Here is a 20,564-nt window from a genome sequence, read left to right on the forward strand (position 1 = left end):
ATCACCAGTCCGACCTTTCTCAAGACTAAGCTGCACATGTTACAAGATGAGTTGGACAGAGGTTCCAAATCATTATACACAAAATAAATGGAGGCAAGGGTTTTCTTCTAGAAATACATCATCAAAGAGTACACGAACACCATTGCGCACTACCAAGCATGGCATCAGTTCACCACCGTGGATCACATAGAGAATGTTGATGAGCTAGTATTTCCACAACCGTCACAGTCTTAGTGTTGTCTTGTTTGGCTAACTCAAGCCATTTTTGTCCCAGATGGGTATATATGAAAAATGTATTTTTGTAAACATGATGTAAAGTGAAATTCCAAGTGTCATTAGTGGAATGCAAACAATCATATGTAATTTAAAGAGTTATGTAATGAAGTTGAAGAGTCATGAGGGTAGTCCAAGAGTCACAAAGGGGAATGTGAAGGGTCACCCCACCCTTTGTTATAAATAGAACCTCATAACTCATAGAACAGGATTTTGGGAGCCAAGATTTTGCTAGGCATTTCTTAGAGAGGGCTTGGAGAGTATTGTGACGAGCCTTGGCTTCTCCATAGTGCAGAGCAAGTACATCTCTTTGGAGGAGCAGGTGATGTTGACTGTAACGTTCCACTATTGGGGCTAGTGGCTATCATGGTTGTATGTATGGATGGAAATTTCAATTTTATATAATATAATAGAGCTAACATGTGTTCATGCATATGTGGTTATTTTGGTTTGACTATTCTGGTTACTTTAGAAATGTATGTAGTTTTAACTTACACATTTATGTATGGACTATTATGTATGTGATTGTATGAATCTTATTGAAGCGTGTTGTTGGTTTAACTCATCAATTTGGATTTTCGACTATTTTTCTTTCCAGTTCATGATGTATTTTAGCTCGTGTGTTCCTTTCAGGTTGCATACTATTATAGGCCTCTAAGGGACACACTTCTTTCCCCTTTTGTGTGTTAGAACCTCCCCATGCATCTCCCTTGACTTGCTGCAAGGTCACACCCTTTCTTCCGACAAATATATCCTGCTTACCTTTGCATGCTATCACAATCAAGGTGCTACTATACTACCCACTACTAGGACTCCTACTCCAAATAGTCTAAGTTCTTCTTCGGAATTCTTATCGAGGAGATCCCCTAACATGTTGGCGGGTCCAACACCATCAACATTAATACATGATTTTATTTTGTGTTCCATCATAGAGCACCAAAGACAATGTTCCTCTAAGGGGGTGGGGATTGTTACATCCCCTGTAGGTTGAATCTCCTTGTAAAACCTTCTCCTTGTAATTATATAATTATGAATTAAAATGACTTAGGAAGGGACATGGAGTCCATTGCTTGAGGCATGAGATTGCTTGATGGAATTGCTATTTTAATTATCATTCCTAGTTGGTTAAGTGAGATGAATATGCCAAAAATTAATTGAAAGAAGAAGGGACATGGGAAAATGTTTTTTAACTCTAACCACAAGAATGAAGAGGGAAAAAAAATTACGGAAACATGGGATGAGGTTTCCACGAGGTTGACTACTGCTAAATCATGGAGGAGGAGGGAAATTAGTTTGTTGGAAAAGGAGGAGGAGGACCTTGAGATTATTCACCCATTGATACATGTGCTCTCTCTTTTTTGGGAGGACATGCACACACGCGCAAGGGATATGCAAAGAGAAGCAATGGAGAGTGCATAACTGAAGGGAATAAAAATGTGATCCCTATCTCCAAGTTTTTAAACTCTTAAACATAACACCAATTGAGGAACCCAAATTGCTTGCTGGTTGATAATCATTGAGTAGTGGTTGTGCCTTACATGGGTAATAAATACACTAGAGACTATGATGGTTGATAACTTCTGAGAGGTGGAGGCATACAAAGTTAGTGGGATTATAACACCCGATAGTAGTTCCATGGTATTGGGCTGAGAACATAGTAGAAGTTCCAATAATCTACTGGAGAGTGCACTCTTACTCCAATAAACTGCTGATGTACTGTATGGCTTCCTGTTTTCTTACATGGGTTTATTACATGTTATTTACAGCCGAGATATTAAGAGAATCTATGAGTTAAGATGGATTTAATTTATGCTAATTATTTTTGTTTGAAGAGGCCTACAGACCGTGAGTTGATCATTTCTCAATAGCCTTAGTGAAAATGAATGGGCAAGTCCTTGTTCTATTTATTATGAGTTGAGTATGTTGTCATTGATGTAAAAATGAGTGTAGGATATCACCATTGGTGTCTTGAATATGATGGTATGCATGAATGAGATGATGAATTGATGAAACCCCAGCTCTAGGGTTTGGATCCCTTGGAAGATGATCATAACCTGCACTTGTTCAAGATTTTGAAGAAGCAGACCAATGAATTTTCTTTAAATATGATCATTATTGGATTCTCTTTGTCATGCCGATTCAGATGGTATGTGGAGGGCTTCGTGGGTCCTCATGGTTTGAGAGATATGAAAGTTTGAAGTTTATTCCCCCACCTTGTGGTCAAAATCCCCAAACAAGTTGATGATGTGGCAATGTCTCTTTGGCAAGAATATTGTTCAAGCCCTAAGATATTTTATTGAGAATCAAATTATATCATGGAAAAAACCTTGTGGAGGGGATCATATTCATGAGGGGTTATTTAGGCTCCACAATTTTCAAATTAAATTTAAAAAATATTAAGAAGGTTTTTGGCTCCATCAAATTGAAAATTGAAAATTGAAAATTTTGATTTCCCTCGAAAACATTAAGTCAGTTTCCCTCAAGTGTTCCCCTCTCAAACACTATAAAAGTAGCACTCGACTAATCACAAGCGTATGGTTGTTAATTTTTATTGAATGAAAAGTTGTTCTATCATTTTTTTTTGCCGCCAAGGAGTAGATATAATAAAGGAGGAAAAATATGAAGGTGTTCTTGATGATCTGTTTTGTTTGGGCTTTGTTTTTTTTCTCTCTCTAATGCAGCTAGTGGGTACAACTTCAAAGAGTACAATTTGTGTGGGTGATTTTTCAAGTGATATGAGTCTATTCAAAGGAATTTTTGCAAGCCCTAATTTTGGTCTTATAGAGTAAAGGAATTTTCCTTTTTTAGTGACTCAAATTATAATGGTGATTGACACCTCTTTTGTCCCTTGCTTTCTAATCATGGCTACTTGCTAGTGAATAAGCAACCCTGTGCATAAATCTAAGTGTGACCTCTTCTCCAGGGAAAATTTTTGGTCATCATATCAAAGACCTTGCAATGTAGTGGAGTATTGCATATCACATTGAAGATGTTGAAGATATGAAAGAGTCTTTGGTTTAAATTCATTTTTCAGGTATCTATGAAGTTAAAGCAGTGATTTCTTTGCCTCTCTTTGAATATGAACCTAGGGCTTGTCTACTGAAGGTTGTACTAAACCTGTACCTCGATTGAAGAACCTTTGAAAACTCATAGATCTAAGCAATTCGCAAGGACAAACCCTAAGGCATATCCTAAAGTATGAGCATCAGATCAAGGTGCCTTTTTAGGGCACAAATACAAGTAGACCTGAGGCAGCTGAAAAGATTAAAATCACAGTTGAAAATTGTAGATGCATCTCGACCTTAGAAAATGCAAAGTCATTTTTCAGTCCTTCATTATGGATTCAACCTTTCTCAAAAATTGTGAACTAGATCCAACACTTAAGTCTCATTGATTTTAGCCTCCAATACAATGATATAAAGGTAAAGATTTATTTTGTTTTGGCACTGGTCTATATACCAATCCAAGGCCTGTTCATTGATGATATGCTGACTGAAATAGTCTTGGAGGTGAGACTATAAGTTGAAGCATTGAAGTCCTTAATTATGGGTCTAGTTGCTTGGAATAATCAACAATTGGTCTATCCATGTAATTTTTTGAAGAATATTTGTGGCCCTAATTATGCCTTTGGATCCTTCAATAAGGAAGTTCTAAAGCACAAAAGTTTTTCTCTTTGAATTTAGTAGTGGCATGAAATTGAACTTAGAACTAGTGCTTGGTATATTGCAGAAAACCTAAAGCTGCAATCTGATTGGAATTAATGTATCTTCTTGGGACAATTTGAAGCTTTGTTAAGAAGGATTTTGTCTTATCTAGAATCTTCCTTACAAATCACTCTTGGTAACCTATCTTCTAAAGGCTACAACAAAGATATGAAGGTTAAATAATGCATGTGGACCCATAGCACTATGGCTCTCCTTTGAAGTAGATCTACACTTGGAAAATGAATTCATCACTATTAAAGGGCTATTATATTATGAACCATTAACAAACTTTATTGTACTGTTGTAAACTTATGAATAGTGATCAACCTTAAATGCAATATTAAAAGTAGTGAATACGGGCATCAATATGAGGGACAAAAAGTAGTAAAATCAAAAGCAAGCATATTGAGTTTTCAAGTAATTAAGTTGAAAATATGGACAAGGGTAGTTCTATTGGTTGAACAAGAATACATGAATAGTATGAGAAGAAGTTAATTTTTGTTTTGAAGGCAGTGAGGCACAGTTTGGCAACAACAATACACTGTCTAGTGGTGTAGTTGTCACAACATTTAATAAGCAATATTAATGCCTTGAAGATACCTGATACTCAATGTATAACTGACATCATACATTGAAAGTAAGAAGTTATGCTGATAATTTAACAAAGTGATGATGTGAAAGAATTGTATTGTAGAAAAACACTTCAATGTTTGGATAGTTTGTAGAACAAAAGACCATTGTAGAAACAAATATTGTTGTTGCTAGTGTCCCGTTGAAACACATTTATGACAAGGCCTATATGTTCGATGTATATTTTATGCCAAGGTTAAACAATGAGAGTGTTGAGATCGTTGAACTGGTGTTTCAACTACTGACAGTCAGATGTTTGGCAGAGACATCACATCAATTTTAGATTGCAGACAATGGTCTTACTAAGGTAAGTTCTACAATAGTTTGATTGTTCATAATAGTAGAAATGGTAGCAGGTGTGCAATGGACAAAGGTAGAAGTGAAGTGTAGTAGTAGTGGCAGCAAGCGTGTTAGTGGAAAAATGTAACAGTGAAGTGCAGTAATAGTCATAACACGAGTGACAGTTGAAAAGGTAGCAGTAATGTGCATTAGCAATGGCAGAAGGAGTGGCAGTTGAAAAAGGTAGAAGTGACATGCAATAGTAGTGGCAGTGGAAAAAGGTAGGAGTGACATGCAATAGCAGTGGAAGAAGGAGTGGCAGTGGACAAAGGTAGTAGTGAAGTGCAGTAACAGTGGCAACATGCGTGGTAGTGGATAGAGGTAGTGGTGAAGTGCAGTGGCAGTGGCAACATGCATGGAAGTGGACAAAGGTAGAAGTGAAGTGTAGTAGTAGTGGCACCAAGCATGGTATGGACATAGGTAGTAGTGAATTGCAATAGTAGTGGCAAAGGACAAAGGTAGTAGTGAAGTGTAATAATAGTGGCAACAAGAATGGCATCAAAAAAAGGTAGCAGTGAAGTGCATCAACAGTGGTAGTAGGAGTGGAAGTAGATAGTGGTAGTAATGAAGTATATATATTTTAAGGGAGATTGAGGACTCCTACAAACTTGGGTTTGCAAACATCTTCAGACTTGGGAGTAGTTGCTTCCTTCCAACACTTGCTAGTAAAACCCTTGGGGAGTTTTTTTTACTTCCTTCCATTTCATCTGGTAAACTCGTATGTAACCACACATAATGAAGCTTTGTTGAGAGAAAATATTTTGTGCACTGTTTATGTGATGTGATATCGCTATGTGTTTGTTATTGCTAATTTGGTTAGTAAATAGAACCTAAACAAGTGTAAAATTAAAGGAAATTTTGATTCACTCCCCTTTCAGTATTTCCAACAATTGGTATTAGAGCCAATCCTTCTTTGAAATCCTAATTGCTTGAAGGTAGATCCATAGTGGGAATTGATTGGTGGAAGATTTTGCAGTTGAAGATAAGATGATAAATGATTCCAAAGAAGTTCCATCTCTAAACTCCAAATTGAGAAAGCTAAAAATGGAGAGATGATGATAAGGAGTTTGTATAATACTCTCAGTTCATAATTCAAATATCTAAAGAAATATAGTGAGAAAAACGATGCTAAATATGAATGTTCTCTTGATGAAATAAATAGGTTAAGAAGATAAATTGAGATGCAAAAGGAGTAGATGAAAAAACCATAAAAGGATCGTGAACTTGATGAAGCAAGGACGGAAGTGGACCATCTGAAAAGCATGCAACAAGTGGAAAAAAATAAAGAAATCACTTTGACAAGATGACTCAAGGAAATTCCAAATAAATGGAATAAACATGATAAAGAACTTGGCAAGAAAATCACCTCCTTGAAGAGGGAACTTGAAGAAGCCAAAAGGATTGAGGAAGTCTTAATAAGTTAGATGAAGCAAAAGGAAGAAGATTACATGGAACGTGAACAAGAAATCATCACTCTGAGAGTATAAGTATACAAGCTCAACCAAATATTGAGGAGTTCACAGGTCTTGGATAACATTCTCAATTACCAAAGATCACCACTTATCAAGACAGGTCTTGGGTATGTTGGTGAGTCCTCATGATGCAAGGATGAAAAATCCAAAGATGAATAGAAGTCACATAACATAGATGGAGAGAAGCCTCATGCAAAAGATGAAGAGAAGCCCGAAGTCAAAGTTTTGCACAAGTCAACCAACACCATAAACTAGAAGATTAATGCCTCAAGAAGTTAATTTGATGCATTCAAGAAGTCAAATCATACAAGAGAATTCAAAAGTGGAGAGAAACAAAGTCCTGGATATCCTCAATGGAGAGACACCTTTAGGAGATCATAACCCTATACAGCTAGGTATGAAGGAACATTTTATGGTCATTTCTATGCATTTTCTAACTATGGGCTTAGAGCTACAGATTGCAGGGAATATAACATGAGTAATGATTGAGGGTTTTGTCAAAACCCTAGAGGAAAATTTATTGGAAGATAAGACATAGTCCCATATGCCTATTGTTGATCAGTCAAGTGTTAAACACATAATTTCCAAAGAATCCATGTTGGAATACAACTCAAAGCATTCCATCATTGGTAGAAAGTCAGAATTTCAGAATTTCAACATCATCATGCAACTTCTAGTCATCATATTGTAATCCAAATTCTACAGCCCCACGGGATTGATGTAAATATGATTCTATTATGATAAATATAAAGCCATGTAACACACCTACGTAGCTCAAGATTTTTTCTAGAGAGTTTTCACTCTAGGGAGTTTTTTTTCCTTAGCTAATTATTTGTTTTTATCAACACTAAATAATTGGCTAAGTTTTTATCCCAATATACCCAAAAGCTAGAGTGAGGCTTGATTTTGAAGTCTTAGGCGAGTCCTAGTGTATATAGTTGATGTAAAATTCCATACTAGATCATGTTTAAAGTTTCATAGAATTTGGTTATGTCTAGGGGTCAATTTTTAATTGTCAAAATTCCCCCACTGAACGAGATTTTTATGTAATATTTGATGTAAAATGTAAAAAGGTCTTGTCTATAAAATTTGTAGGGGGGTATGAATACTCAAAATTACACCTCAACACCTCAAATTTCTGTCTAGACACACTTTGACAGTAGAAAAATATGTTTATACCTCTCTAAAGTCATATTTTCTAATTTCTGGCAAAAATGGCAAATAATTGGTCAGAAATTATCTAGAAAAAGAAAATGAGAGAAAACAAAAATTCTCTCCAAGTGGAAAAATATTAAAAAATGGATATGGAGTTTCCCAAGAAAGGGATCAATCAAGCAAGGAAAAGTTTTCAAGAAATTTGTTGGTCCATAAAGGAATTAATTTCCCAGAAAATCAATTTTTAAGGAAGATGGTCCAAGTTGGTTGAATTAAATGAGGATTTTTCGAGGAGAAAAATTATAAAAAATATTCGAGTGGTCCAAACAACTTTGGGATCAAATCTTGGTCAATCTAGCTCCTCTTCAAGGCAAATGACTTCCTTCCAAGGCCAACACATGGGATTTTCAAGGAGATTAAATTTTCTCATGGTCAAAGTTGAGCAAAAAAATGGACCTAGCCATTTTTCCACTTCGTTGGGTCTTCATCTCTCATTTTTTCTATATAAGAAATCTCATTCCCCTCATTGTATCATATTTGGTCTCTCTTGATCACTGTAATCGAGGTCTTGACTAAGGAAGCTCCATATTTTTTTGAATAATATAAAGGAAGTATTTGAGCTTAATTCATGGTGGTGTTCCTCTTCTATCTTATATGGTAAAAAAAATTTGAATTTTGTTCTTAATGCTCTACTAGTTTTAATTTAAGTCTTTTTTATTTCACTTGCCATTGGTGGATCTACTATTTGTACATTTATCTTATAATAGTCTTTGAATTTAGAGAAAAACTTTAGAAGTAGCAATTGTAGTGGGTTTTTGGTTGAACCAATGATCCAGGTGGATGTTGGTGGCCACCCACCTATCCCACTTGGACCCCCACAACTATCTCTTTCAATTTTTCAGTTTCCTTAATTGTATCACAATTTACTATTTTTAGTAGTTTTTCAAGTCCTGAACTTCTGGCACTGTTTTGAGGCCCTAAACGACATTTTCTGGGAAAACTGGGAGAAAAATGGGTCCGTGGATCGATGTTTCTCTTCCCAAAGTTGTAGTCCTTGGATAGATATTTCTAACGAGGCATTGTTCACATCAAACGAAGATCGTATGCCAAAGTTATGACCCCGGGAAGTTGATGTACCAATTTACGTGAAACGGGGCCCATAGTTTGGCGCTTCATCTCCTAGGTTTAGGTTTTTGAATGTTTAGGGTTTTCAATTGTTTCTAAACAATAAATAGGCCTTCGAGCCTCATTGTAAGATAGTTCAGAGGCATGTAGCTGCCACATCTCTTCTCAAAGATAAGCTACCATCGCCCTAGCTGGTTTATTTCCATTTCTGTTTGTAAGCATATTTCAGTGTTTTACATTAATGAAATGAAGTATTATTTTTTTGCATCTCTATGTTTATGGTTATTTTTGTAATTTGTTGCTTTCCTGTTTAAATACGGATCAATGGTATCAGAGCAGTCTGTGCTTTCTCTATTTTTCTTTGCATGTCGCCAAGGAGGTCGGATATAACGAGTTAGGGCTTGAACTGGTCGAACCCTTGCAAGACCAGCTTCGCAAATCCCGAAAGCCTCCCATGGCGGATGAAAAGAAAGATGAGGGGAAAGGAGATCCTATTAAAATCTTGCTCGAAGAAGCCCTCGAGAAACAAAGGAATGCGATGATGGAAAAATTTTCCCAGATCCTTCAGCGGCTACCCATGGGCAATGCATCTACTTCCAATAGCTACTCTAGAAACGCCACACCCTTTAAGGTACAAGTTAACTTTGAAATTTCCATATTCGAGGGTCATATAGACATAGATGTCGTAGATAAATGGTTAAATATGCTAGATGGTTATTTTTCTGTTCATGATTTTTCCAGCCGGGAAAAGATCACTTTTGCACTTTCCAAAGTAGCCCCCCATGTCAAGGATTAGTGGGAAACCTACTGCGAGTAGAAGGATGAAAGTACGGGCTCACTATTTTCAGCCGCACCCACTTGGAATTCATTCCAGGATGCCATTAATGAGCAATATTACCCTGTCAAAAGCTATGAGGATAAATACATAAAGTGGACCACACTGCGATAGGGAAGGGACCAAGACGTGCCAGAGTTCACCAATATTTTTCATACCCTTCGCACAAAGTTGGGTATCAAGGATTTTGAGTTAAGTTTGGTACTCAAATACTGAGGCTGCCTACACAAGTACATCCATGACGAGATGGAGTTCCTGAACATCTCCTCGCTCGGCATGGCATACTGATACGCTGTCAAGATCAAGCAGAATTTTAAACAAAAGAAGCGAGAATTTGGATCTGCGAATCTAAATAACAAAGGAAAAAGCCAAGGCGGGGTGACCCAAGGCAACCCGTCGAAGCCGCAATAAAATAACAACACCATGAAGTCAAAGAAGGACAAAGGAATGTGGTGTGAGTTCCATAAGAGCCCCACTCATAACACAAGTGAGTGTCAAACCAAGCAGTCGCTGGTGGCTGAGTTGAAGGCTTCAGAATCAGTTGCATGTTCCGACCCTGAGTCAGAACCCAACAAGGGGTATGACAAAGGGAAGCAGATCATTGATGCGGAGCCCAATGCCACTGTTACCATCGCCAAGGTCCAAAAGAATGAGCCCTAAGATCTAGAGGAGGGGGAGTGTCTTTTCCACTCACAAATGTGGGTGAAGGGTTCGCCACTGCAATTCATTGTTGATAGTGGCAGCCAAAAGAACCTCATTTCAGCAGAGGTCATGAAGCAGCTGGGACTACCAACCATACCACACCCGCAACCGTACAACATCAGGTGGCTTCACCAAGGATGAGATCTCTGAGTCTGCCAGTAGTGCTGCCTTCCCTACAACATCAAGCCCTTCATAGATGAGGTATTGTGTGATGTTGCACCACTTGATGTTTGTGATGTATTATTAGGCCAACCATACTTGTGGAAGCGACATGTTGTGTATGAGTCAAGGCCTCGCGCTGTTATTATTTCTTTTTGTAATACATTATACAAGATACCGGAGGTAGCCCCACCTACTACCACCTCTTTGATCTCTACTAAGAAAGGCAGTAAGCTCATCTCCTAGAATAGGAAATTTATTTTCTGTCTGGTCCACCCTCAAAGTAAGGGGAATATCGTAGCTACGTCCATGGCCCCAAGGAAGGGTTCCTCCACACAATAGCAACAACAGAGGGATACAGTCATGAAAGAATACAGGAACATCTTCTCCTCACCCACAGGGGTTTCGTTGCACTGTCAGGTCAAGAATTCATTCAATTTGACTCTTAGAGCACCTCTACCCAACGGGTCGATATATCATCTCTCCATTATGGAAAATGCCAAGTACAAGCAGCGACATGATCAACATCAAGTACCACACAAGTTTTAGGTGGGCAACAAAGTCTGGTTGTACTTGCAGAAAGAACACCTTACAAGAGCCCATCAGAAGCTCAGACCACTTCGATATGGTCCTTACACCATTACCAAGGTTTTAGGAAACAATGCTTTGGAGCACAACATTCCCCCATTCCTTCGCTTGCACCGAGTTCTCAATGTGGACCGCCCTCGACCATGCTTCCCACCATTATTGGACACATCAGAGGTTACAGAACAGCTCACGAGGGACCAAATTCAACAGAAGTTTCCTCATCTCATGGAGGAACTCAATGCAATGGGGACCATTGCTTCCTAAGGGGGGAGGAATGATCCAAGCGGATGTTGGTGGCCACCCACCTATACCACTTGGACCCCCATAACTGTCTCTTTCAGTTTTTCAGTTTCCTTAATTGTAGCACAATTTACTATTGTTAGTAGTTTTTCAGGTCCTGAACTTCCGAAGCTGTTTTGAGGCCCTAAACGACATTTTTTTGGGAAAACTGGGAGCAACATGGGTCCATGGGTCCATGGACCCATGTTTCTCTTCCCAAAGTTGTAGTCCTTGGATAGATATTTCTAACGAGGTATTGTGCGCATCAAACAGAGATCGTATGCCAAATTTATGACCCCGGGAAGTTGATGTACCGATTTACCCAAAACGGGGCCCATTGTTTGGCGCTTCAGCTCCTAGGGTTAGTTTTTTGGATGTTTAGGGTTTTCAATTGTTTCTCAACAATAAATAGGACTTTGAGCCTCATTGTAAGACAGTTCAGAGGTATGTAGACGACACATCTCTTCTCAGAGATAAGCTATAACTTCCCTAGCTGGTTTATTTCCATTTCTGTTTGTAAGCATATTTCAGTATTTTACATTAATGAAATGAAGTATTATTTTTGCTGCATCTCTGTGTTTATGGTTATTTCTGTAATTTGTTGCATTGCTACTTAAATCTGGATCAACCAACCAACTCCCAAGACATATAAGTGGAAGAGCCTACTTTGGTTGCTATCAAAGACTTATCTAATGAAATTTTGTAGGGGTTGCTTAGCCATTTCTTGTGAAAAAAATATTTATCTATTCTCTCTCTATTGTACTTTTATTGAATAAATTTGGATAATGTAGAGCTTATTTCTTGCTAATAAAGGAGTAGAGTAGTACTCATACTCCTTTGATTTAGAATATGTAATTACATTTTGTATATAGATCTAACCCTTGTATATAAATTTCGTTAATCTTGTATATCTTTGTATGTCTCCTTATCTTGTGTAGATCCAACTGAAGGATGAGGGTTTTCTATTGATTTTTTATTTGTTTTTAAATTTTATCTGCAGAAGGATTGGTTATCAAAGGGTAAATTAATCTTTTTTTGTGAGGCAAATCCCCTTGCTCATGGCTTTAAAACCCTCTCTTTCTCCTTCATCTACATATACTCTAGCCACTAGGTTTTAAGGTATTTCATTTCAAATTGGCAAGGATCTATCACTTGAAAGCTTGGAAATTGATTCTATTTTTTTTTATGAAGGCTACAAGCCCTTTTTGAGCCTTTTCACCCTATACTAAGAGCTCAAGGAGGATTTCATTTTCTCTGGCACGAAGTCCTCTTCTGGCTTGGACATATTGCAAAAAATAACAAAATTTTGAGAGTTCAAGGCTTAAAATGATAAGAAATCACTCATAATTTTTTTAATTAAAATTAAAATTAAAATTTTGTGTTATTTTCCTTGCTTGGCTATGAGCTATTGAGGGCCATCCATCTCTTATTTTCAAAGCATTCGAGGATATTTTTTTTTGTGAAGGCTCAATTCAACTAATGGTTTAGAGTGAACTCCTTGTGGAAGATTATTCAATGTAATTCAATGTTGAGGCCTCTTTCAATTTATTTTAGATTGAGTAGAGGCATTGGTGTTCATTGTGTAGATTTGTAAGCCCTCCTTGAAGATTTGAAACCCTGTTTTTTGTCTTAGGAGGATTTTGTCGTATAATATTAATAAAAGTATCCTTTGCTTTGAGGGAGCTTGGGGTTTTACCCATGGTATCCTACCTCCTTATTTGAAATGAGGACTTATTTAGGTGGTGACTACCTTTTTAGCTTAGTTTTCCTTTCATTGTTATATTAGTCTTTAGATCTAATATCTTGAATTGCTTCTCTTGGTCACTGTTATATCTAGGTTTCATTGTTAATCATTTTATCTAATCACTATTGTGATCTCATTGGCTATTTTATCTAGTTGCATTTGAGTAACTCTTGTCTTGACCTCATTTCCATTGTAGCTGAAATAGTATCTTTAGCAATCTCATCTGCCATAATTTAAATAATTAATTGTGCTTCATTGCATAATTCATATTTTCTCTATTTCTCTTAAACACTTTTAAAAGAACATTATAAGTGAAGTGGCATGCTTAATTAATATATCAATAACTCATTTCATATTTGAGCATTTTATTGAAGCACTTGTGTTATTTCTCTAACATATTGACATCAGTAAATTTGAAGTAGTTCCAAAATAGTTGATCTAAATAACTCTTGATTTCATTGAATAATGTTAACTTGGTTATTGGATCTAATTAACATAATTAGTGAAGTTGATATCATTTATCATTGCCTATTTCACATTGTTTCATTGAGTATTTTTTCTACTTTCTTCCTTGAGCATTGTTATAAGCTACTTTCATTATAATTTTGTACTCAAAGTGATTATCATAAACTTGATCATAAGTGGAATGGTATATTGGTAAATCTTGAGACATTTCACTTTTTGAACCATCTTTCTCTAATTGTTTCTCATTGAAGCATTCTATAAAAATTTTAATATTAGATTTAGTTTTGCATCTTTAAAATTTACCTCTAAGTGTAAGCTTGGTTGATAAGCAATTTTAGGACAAACTTCCCTAACTTTCATTCAATTTGATAAATTTGAGTTTCGAGAAAAGGTTAAAACACATGACCTCATAGTTCTCTTGTGGCCAATCCCTTGTAGGAATGAAGGCACGTGGGTTGTATTAGAGTCTACGCGGGTATCGTTAATGATGGATTAAGCGCCTCCTTTTCCTAGCCTTCTTGTGTTTCACCTCAATCATTACCAAGTTTTGATAAATTGAGGGGAAGTATCACCATAGTTTAGGCATATAATTAAAATCAACCAAGATCACTTGCATCACACATTCACCTAACATTGTCTCATTTTGAATTTTATTTCATTTTTGAGCATTTCATCCTACTTGCAGTATTGCATTGTATTGCTCTTGTACTTGTCATTTGAATTAATTTCTTATTAGCCTTTGATATTGTTCTATCTTGTTGAAAGTACAAGTTTTATTTATCTTTAAATTTCTATATTATTGCTCATATTTCAGTATTGTGCTATCGTCTTGTACTAACACTTGTCTTGCAACATTTCCTACCTTGTAACTTGAAGCATCAACTTCTTATGTTGCAAATATTGTAACTTTATTTGAGAATTGTTTATAAGGCATCAGTCTCCTGCCTTTTATATTATTGTATGCCCTATTTATTTAATCAAATATATCCTATTAATATTTGCTCATTAATATTCGAACTTGCTAATCCATCTTTAATTCAAGTTATATTGAATGGTAGTTGTCTTTCTCTTTATTTCCTAGAAATTATTGTCTTCAACAATTTTTCCTTTTATAATAATATTTAGGGAATACCTCCCATAGCTTACCTAGGAGAGATATTAAATGAAGAGAGTTGGGAATAGGTGACAACCCCTTCTTTGAGCGTTGCACCTTAAAGACTACACCTTGTGGGGTTAAATTTTTTCCCCTCATTTAGGTGTACATCTTAGGTGACAATGCCTATGACAATAGACACTACAAACCTTTGATCCATTGTTTAGAATAGAAGTAGAGTGATACCTATTTCACAACTTTATCCATTTTGCACGAGATTGTAGAAGCAACTTGAAGTGGACCTCGCAGAACCAGGAAGGAAAGACATTCACCAGACAAGAAAGCAAGACCACCAAGGTTTGGAGAAGAAACCAAAAGAAAAAAGACCATATCAAATCAACCATGATAAGCTATGAAGAAGCTTAACTATATGGGGGATCTATATCACAGGATTAGAAGATGCATAGAGACAAGGGTAGCTTTTGTAATGAAAGAGATGATGTAGTAAGAAAACACATTGTTAGGGGGATCTTGGGTAATGGAAGAGATGATGCAGTGAGAAAGCATATTGTTAAGGGGAGCCATATCAAATTAAGATATCATCAACGAAAATGACGTGCAACCCAACCTTTCCCATTGATTTCAAAGTGAGAATCTTGGAAAGAAATAAATAAAAGAAGAATAATGTCAAGGGGAGCTTATACAAAATGCTAGGTGATGATTGATTTGTTAACATCAATGACAAAGGGGGAGATTGTTGAGTATGTTGTAATTGATGTCAAAGCGAGTTCAAGATATCATCATTGATGTCCTTGGTATGCTGGTATGCATGGATGAGATGATGTGTTGATGAAACCATAGCCCTAGGGTTTGTATCCCTTGGAAGATGTTCATACCATGCACTTGTTGAAGATTTTGAAGAAGCATACCAATGAATTTTCTTTGGAAACCATCATCATTATATTCTATTCATCATTCCAATTCCGATGGTATGTGGAGCGATTCGTGGGTCCTCACGGTTTGAGAGATATGCTTGTTTGAAGTTGAATCCCCCTCCTTGTGGTCAAAATCCCCAAACAAGTTGATGATGTGGCAATGTCTCTTTGGATAGAATATTTCTCAAGCCCTGAAATATTTTATTGAGAATCAAATTGAATCATGGAAAAACCCTTGTGGAGGGGATCTTATTCATGAGGGATTCCTTAGGCTCCACAATTTTGAAATTTATTTCAAATTAAATTTAAAAATTATTAAGAAGGATTTTGGATCCATAAAATTGAAAATTGAAAATTTTTATTTCCCTCCCAAATATCAAGTCGGTTATCCTCAAGTGTGCCCCTCTCAAACACTATAAAAGTATCACTCGACTAATCACAAGAGTATGGTTCTTGGTGTTTATCGAATAGAAAGTTGTTCTGTGATTTTTCTGTGGCTAAGGAGTAAATCTAATGAAGGAAGACAAATTTGAAGGTGTTCTTGATGATTTGTTTTGTTTGGGTTTTCATTTTTTTTTTGTTTTCTCTCTAAGGAAGCTTGCAGGTACAACTTCAAAGGGTGCAACTTGTGTAGGTGAATTTTCAAGTGATCTGTGACTATTCAAAAGATTTTTTGCAAGCCCTAATTTCAGTCCTATAGAGAAATGAAATTTTCCTTTTCGGGTGACTTGAATTATAATGGTGATTGACACCTATTTTGTCCCTTAATTTCTATACATAGCTACTCGCTAGTGAATAAGAAAACCTTTTCATAAATAGGAGGTGCGACCTCTTCTCCAGGGAAAAATTGCGACCATCATATCAAATACCTTGCAACCTAGTGGAGCATTGCATATCATATTGAAGAGGTTGAAGGTATGAAAGAGTCTTGGGTTTAAGTATTATATCTTGAGAATGGGATTTATTGGGGTCTTAAATTTATTTTGTACGTATCTCTAAAGTTAAAGCAATGATATCTTTGCCTCTCTTTGAAGCTCAACCTAGGGCTTGTCTATTGAAGGTTATACTCAACCCATACCTCGATTGAAGAACCTCTGAAAACTCATAGATCTAAACAACTCGCAAGGACAAACCTTAAGGCATATTCGAATGTTTGAGAATTAGATCAAGGTGAATTTTTAAGGAAAAATTATAAGTGGACCCAAGGCAACTAAAATGATTAAAATCACAACTGAAAATTGTAGATGCATCTCGAGCTTACAAAATGCACAATCATTTTTTGGTCCTTCATAATGGATTCGACCTTTCTCAGAAATTGTGAACTAGCTCCAACACTTGAGTCTCATTGATTTCAACCTCCAAGATAGTGATATAAAGATAAAGATATATTTTATTTTGGCACTGGTCTACATACCAATCCAAGGCCTGTGTATTGAAAATATCTTGAGCGCAGTTGTCTTAAAGATGAGACTACAAGTTGAAGAATTGAAGTCCTTAATTGTGGGTCTAGTTGCTTGGCCTCATCAATAACTGGTCTGTCCATGTAATTTTCTAAAGAATATTTGTGGCCCTAATTATGCCCACGGCTCCTTCAATAAGTAACTTCTAAAGCACAAAAGTTTGTCTCTTTGAATTTAGTAGTGGCATGAAATGAACTTGGAACTAGTGCTTCATATATTGCAGAAACCCTAAAGATAGAATTTGAATGGCATTAATGTATCTTCTTGGGACAATTTGAAGCTCCGTTAAGAGGGATTTTATCTTCTCTATAATTTGCCTTCTAAATCACACTTGGTAACCTATCTTCTAAAGGCTACAACAAATATCTGAAGATTATCTAATTCATGTGGACCCATAGCTCTGTGGCTCTCCTTTGAAGTAGACCTACACCTGGAAACTGACTTCATCACAATTTAAGTGCTATTCTATGATAAACCCTTAACAAACCTTATTGTATTGTTCCAAGCTTATGAATAGTGATAAGCCTTAAATCCAATATTAAAAGCAATGAATATGGGTGTCAATGCGAGGGACAAAATGTAGTAAAATGAGAAGCATACATATTGAGTTTTCTGCTAATTAACTTGAAAATATGGACAAGGGTAGTTTTATTGGTTGAATAGGAATACATCAATAGTATGATCAAAAGTTAATATTTTTTGTGAAGGCAGTGAGTCATAGTTTGTCATCAACAATACATTGTCCAGGGTTTTAGTTGTCACATCATTTAGTAAGCAATATTAATGCCTTGAAGATACCTGATACTCACTGTATAACAAATAACATACATTGATAGTAAGCGATAATGTTGATTATTTAATAGAGTGCTAATGTGAAAGAATTCTATTGTATAATTGAAGAGACAAATATTGTTGTTTCTAGTGTCTTGTTGAAGCACATTTATGACAAGGCCTATATGTTTGATGTATATATGATGCCAAGGTTAAACATTGAGAGTGTTGATATTGTGGAACTAGTGTTTCAGCTGTTGATAGTCACGGGTTAGGTAGAGGCATTACATTAATTTTATATTGCAAATAGTGGTCTTACTGAGTTAAGTTGTACAATAGTTTGATTGGTCATAATAGTAGGAGTGACAACAAGCGTGGTAGTGGAAAGAAGTAGCAGTGACGCGCAATTGTAGTGGTAGTAGGTGTGGAAGTGGACAAAAGTAATAGTGAAGTGCATTATGAGTGACAACAAGTGTCACAATGGACATAGGTAACAATGAAGTGCAGTAGTAGTGGCAGTAGACATGGTAGTTGAAACAAGTAGCAGTGAAGTGCAATAGCAGTGGAAAAAGTCATGGCAGTTGATAGAGGTAACAATTAGGTTTAGTAGTAGTGGCATAAGGTGTGGTGATGGATAAAGGTAGAAGTGAAGTGAAATAGTAGTGGTAGTAGGCATGGAAGTGGATAGAGGTAGAAGTGAAGTGCAACAATAATGGAAATAGGCATGGTAGAAGACAAAGGTAGTAGTGAAGTGAAACAACAGTGGTAGAAAGAATGGCAGTGGACAAAGGTAGCAGTGAAGTATATTGATTGTAAGGGAGACTGAAAAATCCTACATACTTGGGTTTGCAAACATCTTCAAACTTGGGAGCATTTGCTTCATTCCAGCACTTGTTGGTAAAACCCTTGGGGAGTTTTTTTGTACTTCCTTCTAGTTCAACTGGTAAATTTGTATGTATGTAACCATACATAACAAAACTTTGTTGAAAGAAAATCTTTTGTGCACTATTTATGTGATGTGATACTACTTTGTGTTTTTTATTGCAAATATGGTTAGTAAAAAGAACCTAACAAATTGTAAAATTAATGGAAATATTTTCCATCAAAAGTGCTATCCACACAATTCATGTGATCCATTATCAAAGCATGCAACTGTAGGTACAACATTATCAAGAACATTATTCTTCCAACCTCTTCACATGTTTAAGTAGATTATCAATATCAGAGTTACCAAATTATAATGTCCTCTATAGTGTCATGTCATGTTCTACTACTTGCTCCCTATGAAGTCAACATTCCTTTGCATGCTCTATCTATATATTGCAACAAGTTTCTTATTCAACTTTCAATTATCATTGTGTTCCTGGAATATGCTCATTGAATAGAAGCTTCAATATTATTAGGGTTCTTGCAGCTCCCTCTTTCCATCATTCTCATCATTATCAAAGAGTCATCATCAAGCACAAGTATTGCTGTATTTTTTTCTTCCATCTTTCTCATATTTCTTCCATAATTTTGACAACTTTAATTATGTGTTGCAAATCACACTAGCATGTACAACCAAGAAAAATATACAAATACAAGAGCATGATGTCAATTTTGTGAATCTATGGTTTCCATGATTTCTCAAAGGTGTACTTCTATCTTTCTAGTTACTGACCCTAGATACTTCTTGACCTAACCCTTATTAGGGTTTTTAATTTAAGTAGAAACATTTAGGCCTAGGATTTTGTGTTCAAGTCCTAAGTTTTATCTCAATTTAATTTTGCTAGGATTTTATACCCTATAGTATCCTTTTCAAAAAGATCATTTATCCCTACAAACCCTAGATACCATTTCCCAAGAATTAGGGATTCCTAAGAGGGAACAACCAATTAGGGTTAGGTTTTTTCGTTCCTAGGGTTAGTTCAATGTAGGGTTAAAAAACCATAAATACCAAGGGTCTTCAATACTTCATAGATTTACAAGTCCTACAAACCCTAACAACTCCATTGCAAAACCCTACAAGTATATTGCTAATTGCAAAAACCCTAACCATACTCTAGACATACCTCATATGCAAAGACTACGTACCTTTGTCTTCCGTGATTAGGGGGAACTGCTTCAAAGAGACATTCAAACTTCATTTATTTCTTAAAACATTTTGTCCTTCACTTCTTGTTATACAATACAACTTCTTCAAAAATGTGTCTGCCACTTTATTTTATCTCTTCTTTGCGAATCTAGTACTTTGTCTTATCTTCAGTTGTCAAATCTCTTTAAGAAAAATATGCCTCAACTTCTAGAACTATACGACCTTTTTTGAGGAGCTAGTTTATGCATTGACTTCATCCAAAACTGCTTCTTATGTTTGGAACGTAGAGAAGAGCTTCATTATCTTCATATATACTATTTTTATAGCTTACACAATCTCGATTTTATACACAATTATTCTTTCTCCTTCATAGATTATATGTGGGTAGTTCTTATTGCATTCACAATCCTCATAGTTAGGTCAGATTTCCATAGTTGTCACTTGTATGAATATTACTATCAAGTTACTACTGTCATATATATTAGTTTTCTACTGTCATCAAAGGTACTCATCATATCCATTTCACATTCTTGCATCCAGATCAAGTGTATGTCAAAAGCTCCAACATTCCTTCAAATTCAAATCAAATATGAGCGATCCATCATAAGCTTTAGTGAATCAAGGTGAGCTAGAGCCACTGTGGTAGAGTGCGAGCCATAGTAAAAGTGTGAACCACTGAGAATATAATTACGAATATGCTTCAGGTCACTGTAAAGTAATTTGTTGTCGATGCAATTTGATATAACATAGTAATGTCCCTA

This window comes from Pinus tabuliformis, chromosome 8, assembly GCF_031772625.1.
Source record: "Pinus tabuliformis cultivar Carrire ecotype Pingquan chromosome 8, CPIR1, whole genome shotgun sequence".
NCBI lineage: Eukaryota > Viridiplantae > Streptophyta > Pinopsida > Pinales > Pinaceae > Pinus > Pinus tabuliformis.